General features: G+C 42.0%; 1 long non-coding RNA gene across 1 annotated transcript; it reads left to right on the forward strand.

Annotated features, from left to right (window-relative positions):
* The first annotated feature begins 1,588 nt into the window (after positions 1 to 1,588).
* LOC140625641 (uncharacterized) lies at positions 1,589 to 6,807 on the forward strand. Its single transcript, XR_012024980.1, has 3 exons — positions 1,589 to 2,687; positions 3,869 to 4,010; positions 6,407 to 6,807. It is a non-coding gene; the product is annotated as an uncharacterized lncRNA (long non-coding RNA).
* Positions 6,808 to 10,922: the final 4,115 nt, after the last annotated feature.

The raw sequence follows: 10,922 nt of genomic DNA on the forward strand, positions 1-10,922 counted from the left end.
CATTCTTGATGTTACCCCACTCCTTTCCTTCCTCAGGGTTCCAGTTTCCACCATCTCCCCATCTCCCCCTATCTTTATTTCCTCTCCAGGATCATGGTGGGATACCTGATGTAATGTCCACTAAAACTCAGGAACTCCGTTTAGAAGGATTCTCTGTGGAGTCCTCCAGAACCACCGTTGCTAGAGAAGAACTTTCCAGGCTCCATTCACAGGATGAGCAACTTGTTAAACCAGACTCCAACCCAGACTGGCTTTTTGTGGTGCACTATGGATCCTGTCAGGAACTGACCTTTTAACTGATCTTTTTTATGATTGTAGCCAGAGCTCTGGATTGAATGGGAAAGACAGACAAAGGTGACTTAGCCACCAGCATATTAGCCAGGCCTGTTTCTCATACCTCAATTGTTTGGTTTGGCAAAACCATGACCCTTTCCTTGTGTCCAGGTACCAAAACCAGATATTTTTCTCCCAGGGGCCCATGTAGCCACTCTGTTTTTCTCTAATCATAGTACATCTACATTTCCTTGGGCACTCAAACTGAACATGTGTTATTGGTCTGGGCTGCATCATCCTCCCACCCTGCCGCCTCTCCCAATAAGCATCCTGTTTCATCCTTGGCTCTGCTGCTGCTCCAGCCTGAGAAGCTCCCGGCAGGCATTGGGCCAGTCTCTGGACTGGTGACAGGGTGAGTAATGCACAGGCCAGCCAGCAGGTCAGAGGGCAGTTGCTCCTGGGATTGCATCTCCTCAGATGAAGAGGATGGCTGACTGTGATCACCCCATGGAATTAGTTTCCAGAGCTGATGGGCAAGATAAAGCACATTAGCAAAATGTGCCCTCTTTGATTTTATGCCACAGGGGGCAAGAGCTTGCCTGGAGGACTTGAACTCACCACTGACCCTCTCCTAAGGCTACTAGTACCGCATAATCACCCTTATCAGCACCATAGTCATTATATAACACTAGAATGTTAAAACTGGAGGGAGCATGGCAAAGTCCCCTTTAATAAATGAAGGCACAGAGGTCCACAGGGCTCAAGTAACCTGCTGTAATCCACACCCAACTCCCCTGTCCAGCCCAGTGACCTCTTCAGCTACATTATGCCGCCATGTCTGGAAAAGTCCTCCCCAGTGTTAAGAGGGGAGGTTGGAAATATGAGTTACAGATAAGAGGATATCCTTATTTCTCAGGTTAACTTCAAAAGAAGACAAAGAATGAAATGCCAGGAATGAATTCTCCAGCCCAAGACACATCCTTCCTTGCAGGTAGCGGGGAGACAGAAGAGACTATGGCCTCCTGCCCTGGAGGACCAGTTTCCCCTCCACTGCCTTGCTCTGACCTACTTTGTGTGAAGCTGAAGTCACAGAGCCATAGCAATGAATACTAGAAAGAAGGGATCCCTGGGTGGCGCAGCGGTTTGGCGCCTGCCTTTGGCCCAGGGCGCGATCCTGGAGACCCAGGATCGAATCCCACATCGGGCTCCTGGTGCATGGAGCCTGCTTCTCCTTCTGCCTATGTCTCTGCCTCTCTCTCTCTCTCTCTCTGTGACTATCATAAATAAATAAAAATTAAAAAAAAAAAAGAAAAAAAAGGACACACACACATACACAAAGACAGCATTTGGCATTTCATCACCAAATAACACTTGTTCAATCCACAAATATGTACAGACTTGTGTGGTCATGCCAACACCACTCAACTCAAACTAGATAGACACAGCCCCTGACATATAAGATTCTTCAGTCAATCAGACAACCACGGATTCAGTCATTCTCTCACTTGTTCACTCGGCAAAGAGATATGTCGCAATATATATCAGTCTTCATTTATTTATTATATATTTTATGCCAGACACTAAACAAGCAGCAGAGTAATTCTGAGGAATGATACGTTGGAGACTACAGTTTGGTGGGGATAATAGAGGCATTAAAAATAGTATAGCCTGATGTGAAGATACGTATGGATACATAGATGTAGATATACACACATAGACTATTCATATATAACCATATGTATGTATATATTTATCTTTCATACACATACAATAGAGATGTGTGTGAGGAGTATAAAATTGCCTGGGATGGATGAGGAGAACATCATAATTGTATTCACAGAGAGATAATAGTAGAGCTAAGTTGCAGGCTGGGGATGGGGAGAGCATAGGAGAGGCAATAGCCTGTCAAAGGAGGCAGAGAGGAGAGAGGCTTGAGGCTGCTCAGAGAGCCAGAGAGAGTGCAGAATAAGTGGAGCAGGAAATGACATGATTCTTTGGGCAGGGCCCACATCCCAGGAGATCCCAGATCCCGGAATGTCATGCCAAAGAGGATGGGCTTTATTCTGAGGATACCAGAGATCCATTAATTAACTGAATACGGTGACTAAGAGAATGATGCTTTCAATAAGGAAAACCTCTGGTGCTCAAGTGGAAAATGAATTGAAGGGAGGTGCAACAAGCAGCAAGAAGGCTCTGGAACAGCCTAGACGAGTGCTTCCATTTGTTGACACTGATCAGTGTCAGAAACTGAACTTATCACTTTACACCGTCTAATCAGCATCTGTCAACAAATATTAATGAGAAGCAACTAGTTTCCAGGCACTGTGGAACAACCAGACTAACAGTCTTCCCAACAGAGTGCTTCCTGAGAGCTCGCCATACGTCCAAAGGGCACATTATGGATAACATGACAGGTACCCTGGCAGTCAATCTCAAAAGAAACCTCTATGTTTGTTACTATTATTTTTCCAATTTTCCTGATGGGAAAATCAGGGCTTAGAGAAGTTAAATGACTTGCCTAATTCACACAAATCGTAACTATTAGAAAATTATTATTTTTTTTAAACCTTTTTTTTAAAATGTTTTTATTTATTTATGATAGTCACACACAGAGAGAGAGAGAGAGGCAGAGACATAGGCAGAGGGAGAAGCAGGCTCCATGCACCGGGAGCCCGACATGGGATTCAATCCTGGGTCTCCAGGATCACGCCCCGGGCCAAAGGCAGGCGCCAAACCGCTGCGCCACCCAGGGATCCCAACTATTAAAAAATTAATTCAACCCCAGACAGTCTAATCCTTGGATTCACAGAGATATTCACTACTCCATTCTATTATTCAGAGGACACTCTCAAATTCTTGCATTAAACAGCTTTATCTTTTAAGGCCCTCACAGGTCTTAGGCACTTTTACTTTTGTAGACCTCATCTTACATTTCATATCAAAATGCCCCGAAAGCATACATTGAATATTTTACAAATACAACCAAATGAGTTAAAATTGATGTAGACTAGGCCTAAATAATATCACACTTTACAGGCATTTAATTAATCATTTATAAATTAGGATTGGGCACTAACCTCAGATTCAGGCTAATGTAATTGCAATTAGATATTATCCCAAGAAGTTTAAAAGCAACCTGATGCAAACTGGTGGAGTTGGGGGATGCTTTTGGAGATACATCTGAGCAGGGTTTGGAAGAATGAGGAGGAGTAAGTCAGATAAAAAGAAATGGCAAGCAGTCCAAGAAGAGGGCAGAAAGGCTGTGATGTGTGCATAAAGAGAGAGATATGGGAAAGCATGGTGGAGCTGGGAAATTTCAGGAAGACATTTATACTCTATGGAAATAGCTGTCATCCCAAGTGATATTTCCATGAAGAGAGAAATGTAGCTTATTTTTTATATGTATCTTTGTTCTTTGAACCCAAAATGCCAGAATAAATCAGTCAAGTGAGAAGGTTCCACTCTGAGAGGCATTCTGTACATAGTTCAGTGGTGTTCACATGACATAGCACACCTAATCATTTAGAGCTGCCCTCAAAACCTGAAGCCCATTGTTCCAGATGTCCTTACTAGGGGTTCATTTTTATTCTTTTAGGTGTGAATTTGATTTCTGGGGACAGCCTACATCCCAGTTAGAGCCTGGCATGAAGAATACTAAAAGCAATAATGCAGGACAATATTGGCCAACAGAACAATAATTGCAATCAAAAGTTTGCTGAAGGCTTTCTATATGCCAGGTACTGTACAAAATGGCTTTCCCACTTAAAAAAATATGTAGTAAATACAGAACTCTTATTCCTACTTTATTAATGAGGAGGAAAAAAGCTGTAAGACATAAAGAACTTGCCCCAGATCATGTAAAGATTCTGAACTGAAATGAGGCCTAAACCCATCATCTGAGTTCTTAACAACTATGACATTTTTTTTCCTCAGCAACACAAGACTCTAAAATGATGCCTTATGGGGGCACCTGGCTGGCTCAGTCAGTGAAGCGTGCAACTCTTGATTTCAGGGTTGTAAGTTCAAGCCCCACATCAGGTGTACAGATTACTGAAAAATAAAAATTAAAAAGTTAAAAATTGAACTACCCTGTGACTCAGCAATTGCACTAGTAGGTATTTATCCAAAAGATACAAAAATAGTGATGCAAAGGGGGCACTTGCACCCCAATATTCATAGCAGCAATGTCTACAATAACCAATATATGAAAAGAGCCCATCTGTCTATCAACAGATAAATAGATAAAAAGATGTGGTCTCTATTTACAATGATATATTATTCAGCCATCAAAAAGAATGAAATCTTGCCATGTGCAACAATGTGTGTAAACTAGAGGGTATTATTTTAAGCAAAATAAGTCAGTCAGAGAAAGACAAATACCATATGATTTCACTAATATATAGAATTTAAAAACAAAACAGATGAACATAGGGGAATGGAAGGAAAAATAAGATAAAAACAGAGAGGGAGGCAAACCATAAGAGACTCTTAACTATAGGGAACAACCTGAGAGCTGCTAGAAGGGAGGCGGGTGGGGGATAGGGTAACTGAGTGATGGGCATTAAGGAGGACACTTGATGTAATGAGCAACAGGTGTTCTATGCAACTGATGAATCACTAAATTTTCAGCCTGAAACAAATAAAAATAATAAAATAACCTTTTGGGGTGCCTGGGTGGCTCAGTCAATTGAATGTCCAACTCAGTTTCAGCTCAGATCATGATCTCCTGGGTTGTGAGACCAAGCTTCAAGCTTCTGCTTGAAGATTCTCTCCCACTGTCCCTCCCCTCACTCACATGCTTGCTCTCTCTCTTTCTCCCCCTCTCTCTCTCAAATAAATAAATAAATATTTTTAATTAATTAATTAATTAATTACTGAATTAAAATGATGCCTTATGATGTAGACCTGCACAGGACCATTGAATAACCCTCCTACAACTTAAGCATTCTAACTGGTGGAAGCCTACATTATAATATATCAAACATATGACATTGTACCTACATCTTACACAAATATGGATTATCTCTCTGTTGAATGGTTATAGACCATTGGACATAATAACAAACAAATTTATTAATTTTTATTATAGCTTCCTTTTGAATTTGACGCAGTTACTTTTTTTCTAGTCTCAAATATTATCTTAGGGCCTTGAAAAATCTGTAGACTATAGGGGAACAATGAGGGCAATACCTACCTCTCTAGTTCTGTCCATGGGAGGACCCCAGAAAGATTTAAGATCCCTCAGTTGGAATAATTACATGGTCTCCCCAAATGAATATTGTACGTTGAAAAACAACTTTTAGCCTCATCATTTATAAGCTTCAAAATGCAGATGCATGATATCTCATACTCTGAGGAAATGCAGCAATCTGTCTGTGATTGTCTTGGTTGAGCATCCTCGGCCTTGGCTCTATTGCCCGAAAACCGGTCCTATGTCTTCTTTCTGTTCGTTTAAAAACCACTTGGTAAGCAAACAGAATCTCCTTATCACTTTGAATTATTCATAGACAGGGCCTAGTGCACCCATCTCCCAAATCGCACTTCAGTTTTAAGATGTATACAATTGTACCCCACTATGTATTTTTAGGAGCAGGACACGCCTGTCCTGCAGCTTCGTTTATTTTGCTTTTGAAAATGGAAAGAGATTTCCCTAAGCACTAGAAAGAATTTGAGATAGGAAAGAGAACACCAGAAGGGAAACAAAACTTCAGACACAGGGTGGAGGAAGGAAGTGGAAACAGAGACCAGATGAATTCTGCTCTCCCACTTTCAACCTGAGACAGCCTCCCAGAGCTGTGGGATCCCTAGGCAGGCAGGCAGGTCCTCCAGCCAGGATCAATGCGTGCATTTCCATATCAAAGGAAAACACACTGACTGCAGAGGTCTTCAATGAGAGATCCAAACTGAGAAGAAAGTGACGTTGGGCTCACATTTAGAAATAGCTTTAAGCTGGAGCAGCTCGGTCTTTGTTTTTCTCATCTCCAGTGATGAATCATCTATTGACCATCCCATCAAGCCATCCCAACCTTGTGTTTACCCTCTGAAGAAATACATTTCAGAACTGCTTGGCATAGTCCATGAGCATAGCTAAAGTAAAACATCTCAGAAAATGTCGATGTATTTTACCTTTCAGGTCTCAAAGGCGAAGTGGCTTCCGAGACCACCAGAAAGAGAGAGCCTTACCTCTGCTGTTCATACACACATGGGAAGTTGGAAATGGAGAAAAGATCTGTTTCCTGAACATAGAAATCTTCAGAAATCTTTCCTCATCTCCAACTTGAGATGAACCTATTCCCAGTAGGAAGGCACAAGTTGGAAGAGAAGCAGGGAAATAGAACCATTGAAAGCGCCTCGTGTAGCCTCTTTTGGCCACTGCTCTCTTTGGGAGAACGCGTTGGGGGGGTGAGGGAAGCACTGGCTCAGCCACCATGTGTTGAGGTGTAAGGTGAGTAAGCCATGCCTGGCCTCCAAGGAAAATCTGCATCCATCAAGTGGCCTTTCCCTTTGGGAGTCACAAAAATGAACTTCAAAATAGCCGCTATAATCAAGCTTCATGGGTGGAGTAGTCCCCAGCCAAGTCCAGGAAGTTCCCTATCCAAAGCTATTAATTAGGCTGGGGCTGTGCAAATAATTAGTCTCCTACTTGCTCCATAACCCCGCTAGGCCAAGAGCCCAGGTGATGAGTCCAGGTGGGACCATTAGGCCACGCTTGGGCAGGCGGCTCAGACATTACCATGGCAACAGGAGGTTTTATTTATTTTACTAAAAAGAACAAAACAATAGACGGCTGTCCTTTAGACAATAGGATCATGTCATCTGAGGCCTCCATGTCCAGGTGACATGCTCGGCCCCCAGTTCTTTCCTGGGCCTCCCCACGCACGTTCTGGAGGAGGTGAGCCCAGCAGGCTGCTCAGGCCAGGCAGTCTGATGCTGACAATGTGTCACTGCAAAGCCGCCCTTGCAGATGTTTCCTGGGCTGAGCCTGAGCAAGGCTGAGAGCAGAGATTTTGGCAGCAGGAGGCAACAGGAGGCGGCCCTGAACTCTGAGTTGTGATGGCCCTCCTGAAAAATGTGGGCCAGGTGCAGGGGAGATAAAAATGCCCCGAAGTACAAGATCCTAAAAAGTTGTTGTTGTTTTAATTAACAAAAGGACTTAGAGCTGGGAAGGAAGTACCACCTTTATGGCCAAGGATGAGTGGTACCATTTGGATGATTGGCTCTGAGATCTCGAGGAAAATAAAACATACTATGTCCTCTCCTCTTGTCCTCTATTCATGATCCCAGCTCCTGCCCCACCTGCCTGAAACTTCCTTCAGTTACTCCTGCTTACCCAGAACTCTCTTCTCTGAATTTCAACAGCATTTGTCACAGCAAGAGTAGTAGTGATTACTAATGCTGAGTGGCCTCTCTATATCAGGCATTACCCTAAGCATGCCATGTTACCATAATTCCTCCTCACAACCAGCTCAGGAGACAGGTACTAATATTATCTTTGCTTTATCAATAATGACATCAATGTATGAAGAGATTAAGTAATGTGGCTAAAGATTGCACAGCTAGTATGAGGCAAAGCCTGGATTTGAAACCAGACATCTGACTTCAAAGCCCTAATCTACCCCCGTCACTGACTCTCTCCCATTAATTAATTATTTTTAAATTTCCTTGATAGAAAGTGCCTGTGCATGTGCGAGCTATGGGGGAGGCGCAGAGGGAGAGGAAGAGAGAGAATCTTAAGTAGGATCCATACTCAGTGCAGAGCCTGAAGCAGGGCTCCATCTCAGAACCCTGAGATCATGACCTGAGCCGAAATCAAGAGCTGGACACATAACCAACTGAGCCACCCCAGTGCCCCTCTTTCTTTTATTTTTTAATTCACCAAATATTCTGGAATACCCAATAAGATAAGAAGATACTTGACTAGACACTGTGTGAGAAATGAAAGTGGGCACAAAACAGTCTGAAACATGTACACAAGGTCCTCATAACAGGTAAGCATGTATAACACACTCCCAACTAAGAATACTGTGAGGAGAGGTGAGATCCACATCAGAAGTAGTGGTTGCCACGGAAGGTCCATTATAGGCTTTACAAAGAACCCACCACTTAAACTGGAACTTCGAGGAAAATAAAGCCAAAAGAGGAAGTATTTCTGACAGGAACATGTTCAAGCAAAGCACACCAGAAGGCGTGTTTGTAGATAGCAACTTTCTAGATTGATAAGAATGACACACGTATGAGGGGAATCATTGGTGTTACAGAGGAAATTGGTAGGTTGTGGACAGAGAATGAATATTACTTAGTTTAGGGTTTATTTGTGGGTACAAGGGAGTTATGAGGATATGTATTTGAACAATAGAACGATGCAACAGAACTGGGCTTTGGAAAGAGTAATCCACAGTGCGTGTGATGACCAAGCTGAAGGAGAAGAAGTAGAAGAAATGAGGGGTGCTTGGGTGGGTCCGTCACAGAGCAAGCAGGAGATAATGGCAAATTAGACCAGAATGAGATGGCAGTGGGCATAGAGAGTTAGAGCTGATGAGGAATGCATAGGAGAAGTTGAACTGAAGGATCTGTTGATGTGTTGCTTATAGGGGCCCCTGAAGGGGGACAGTCCCCAACTAGGGGCTGAAGAAATATCATGCCATTAAGGGAAAGAAGTTATGGGGATGATATGGTTGGTGGAGAAAAGGGGAAGTTTTATTTAAGTAGTCTCAGAGAGTATGAGCTTGAGGCACATATAAGCTCATATAAGTGTAAAGTACAAAGTTGACGGTCTTAGACCACAGCTTAGGAAAGATGTCAAGCATCATCCACATAGTAGGGGCAGTTACAATAGAGACAAATACAAAATTCACATGAAAATGGATACATAATTTTCAGTAGATTTTTTTATTGTAGAAGGGAAAATAATATAGGTTTAAGCTCCCTGAAAGTGTCACATTTCCCTGATGTATATATAATGTGTAGACCTCAACTCGGTACAAAATAGCATAAAATAGGTTATCTGTGGGAGGAATAAATCTCCAAAGACTTAGGGCAATTTAGAAAAAAAATGCTCTGTTTAGATGGCTGAAAAACTTTGACTTCTGCCCTGTACAAAATATTAATAGATAAACTAAGCTAATGTGTTTTTTTTTCTTTCCAGAAAGAGTACTGGGAGTACCCAAATTAGATCTAGAATCTCCTCGTATGGTGATGGCTTCCAAAGTCAGAGTTACAAGAGCTTCCAGGCCACAAAACCTCAGAACTGAATATCAATGGTCTTCGTAGGGATATTTCTCCTCTAAGTTCTTGTTCTTGGCAATTTTCAACTCTGGAATGTCAGTCCTCTTAGCCTGGTAGAGAAGTTGCACTCCCCACCCCCATGTTCTATCCATGAAGCAGGGACAGAATTCTCAGCTTCAGTACTGCGAAGAAACATCCTGTCAGACTCCTTACAGAAGAATTTTAGATATTGTTCTAAATGGCAGGATAATTATTAGATGATGCATTTAATATTCTTTAAATCCCTTTTATCTCAGGAATCATTTCTAAGAATTGCTTGGCCTACTTTACAGACTAAAGAGGATGGATTCTGAGCTAGGATTGCAGCCAGCTTTCCCCAAGTCAAAGATAATTAAGTGGGAAGATTGTGTGTACACTTGAGAATGGTGGATATCCAACAATGGCCAAGAGCACACTCTGCGCCATGTGGCACACCACTCACGGAATTTCCATCTTAATTTTCAGGTCAGCTCTCTAAGATATATTTGGGGCAACATGATGACTCTGCAGTGGTTTTTCTCTGGTGGTTCTGTGTAGATTGAGGGATGGTTGAGGAGATAAACAAGGAGACAGTGTTACCACAGATACCTGAATTTGTTTTTTCTCATCAAAAGATATTCACCACACACTGGTTCTTTTTATCTCTTGCCGGTCCCCAGCAAAGGCATCAACTTGCACCCTCACCTAATTCTTCTAAATCCTAATCCTAAATCAAACTTCTGAAAACTTAAAAATTTATTAAAAAAGAATTGAACACACTATTTAATTTCATCTTTTTACCTCTTTCTGTTATTGTCTTTACATTTCCTGTTTCCCAGCATATGATGAAATGCCTCACCTCAGCCTTATCTGCCAGGGGAAATGTTGAAATGTGCTATTTCTTGGGACCTAACATGCAGATATAGATTAGTTTCATTGGTCTTATTTTTCAGATCCAAAGTGAGATCAAAAGTCTTAACTAAGATCACCCAGCAACTGAAGAGCTATGGTGGGAAGTAAAATTCATAACTACTAAATCCCAGGAACATGGAATATGAGAAAATAGAAGACCACCACCTCATCATCCTCAGCTTCAGTAAGGCACTAAATTAAAGGGTTAGAAATAATAACAATGAGAATTTTTAAAACTAGGCTAAATGGAAAAAGTAAAATTGGGTTTATTGTGTTTTCACAGAATTCAGGTGGATAAAGGACCAGTCTAACCAACATGTCCACACTTTTACAAACCCACTCCTCCTCCTTTATTAGGAGCACGAAATCAGCCTGAATGGCTTGCCCCTATTCCCTGTCCTTCATGTCTGACCAATTTTCATCAGAATGGACTCATGTTTTACGTTTGCTCCCTCGAAAATACACACACACATAAACACACCCATCTATCCAAC

Source organism: Canis lupus, chromosome 3 (genome assembly GCF_048164855.1).
Source record: "Canis lupus baileyi chromosome 3, mCanLup2.hap1, whole genome shotgun sequence".
In the NCBI taxonomy this organism is placed as follows: Eukaryota; Metazoa; Chordata; class Mammalia; order Carnivora; family Canidae; genus Canis; species Canis lupus.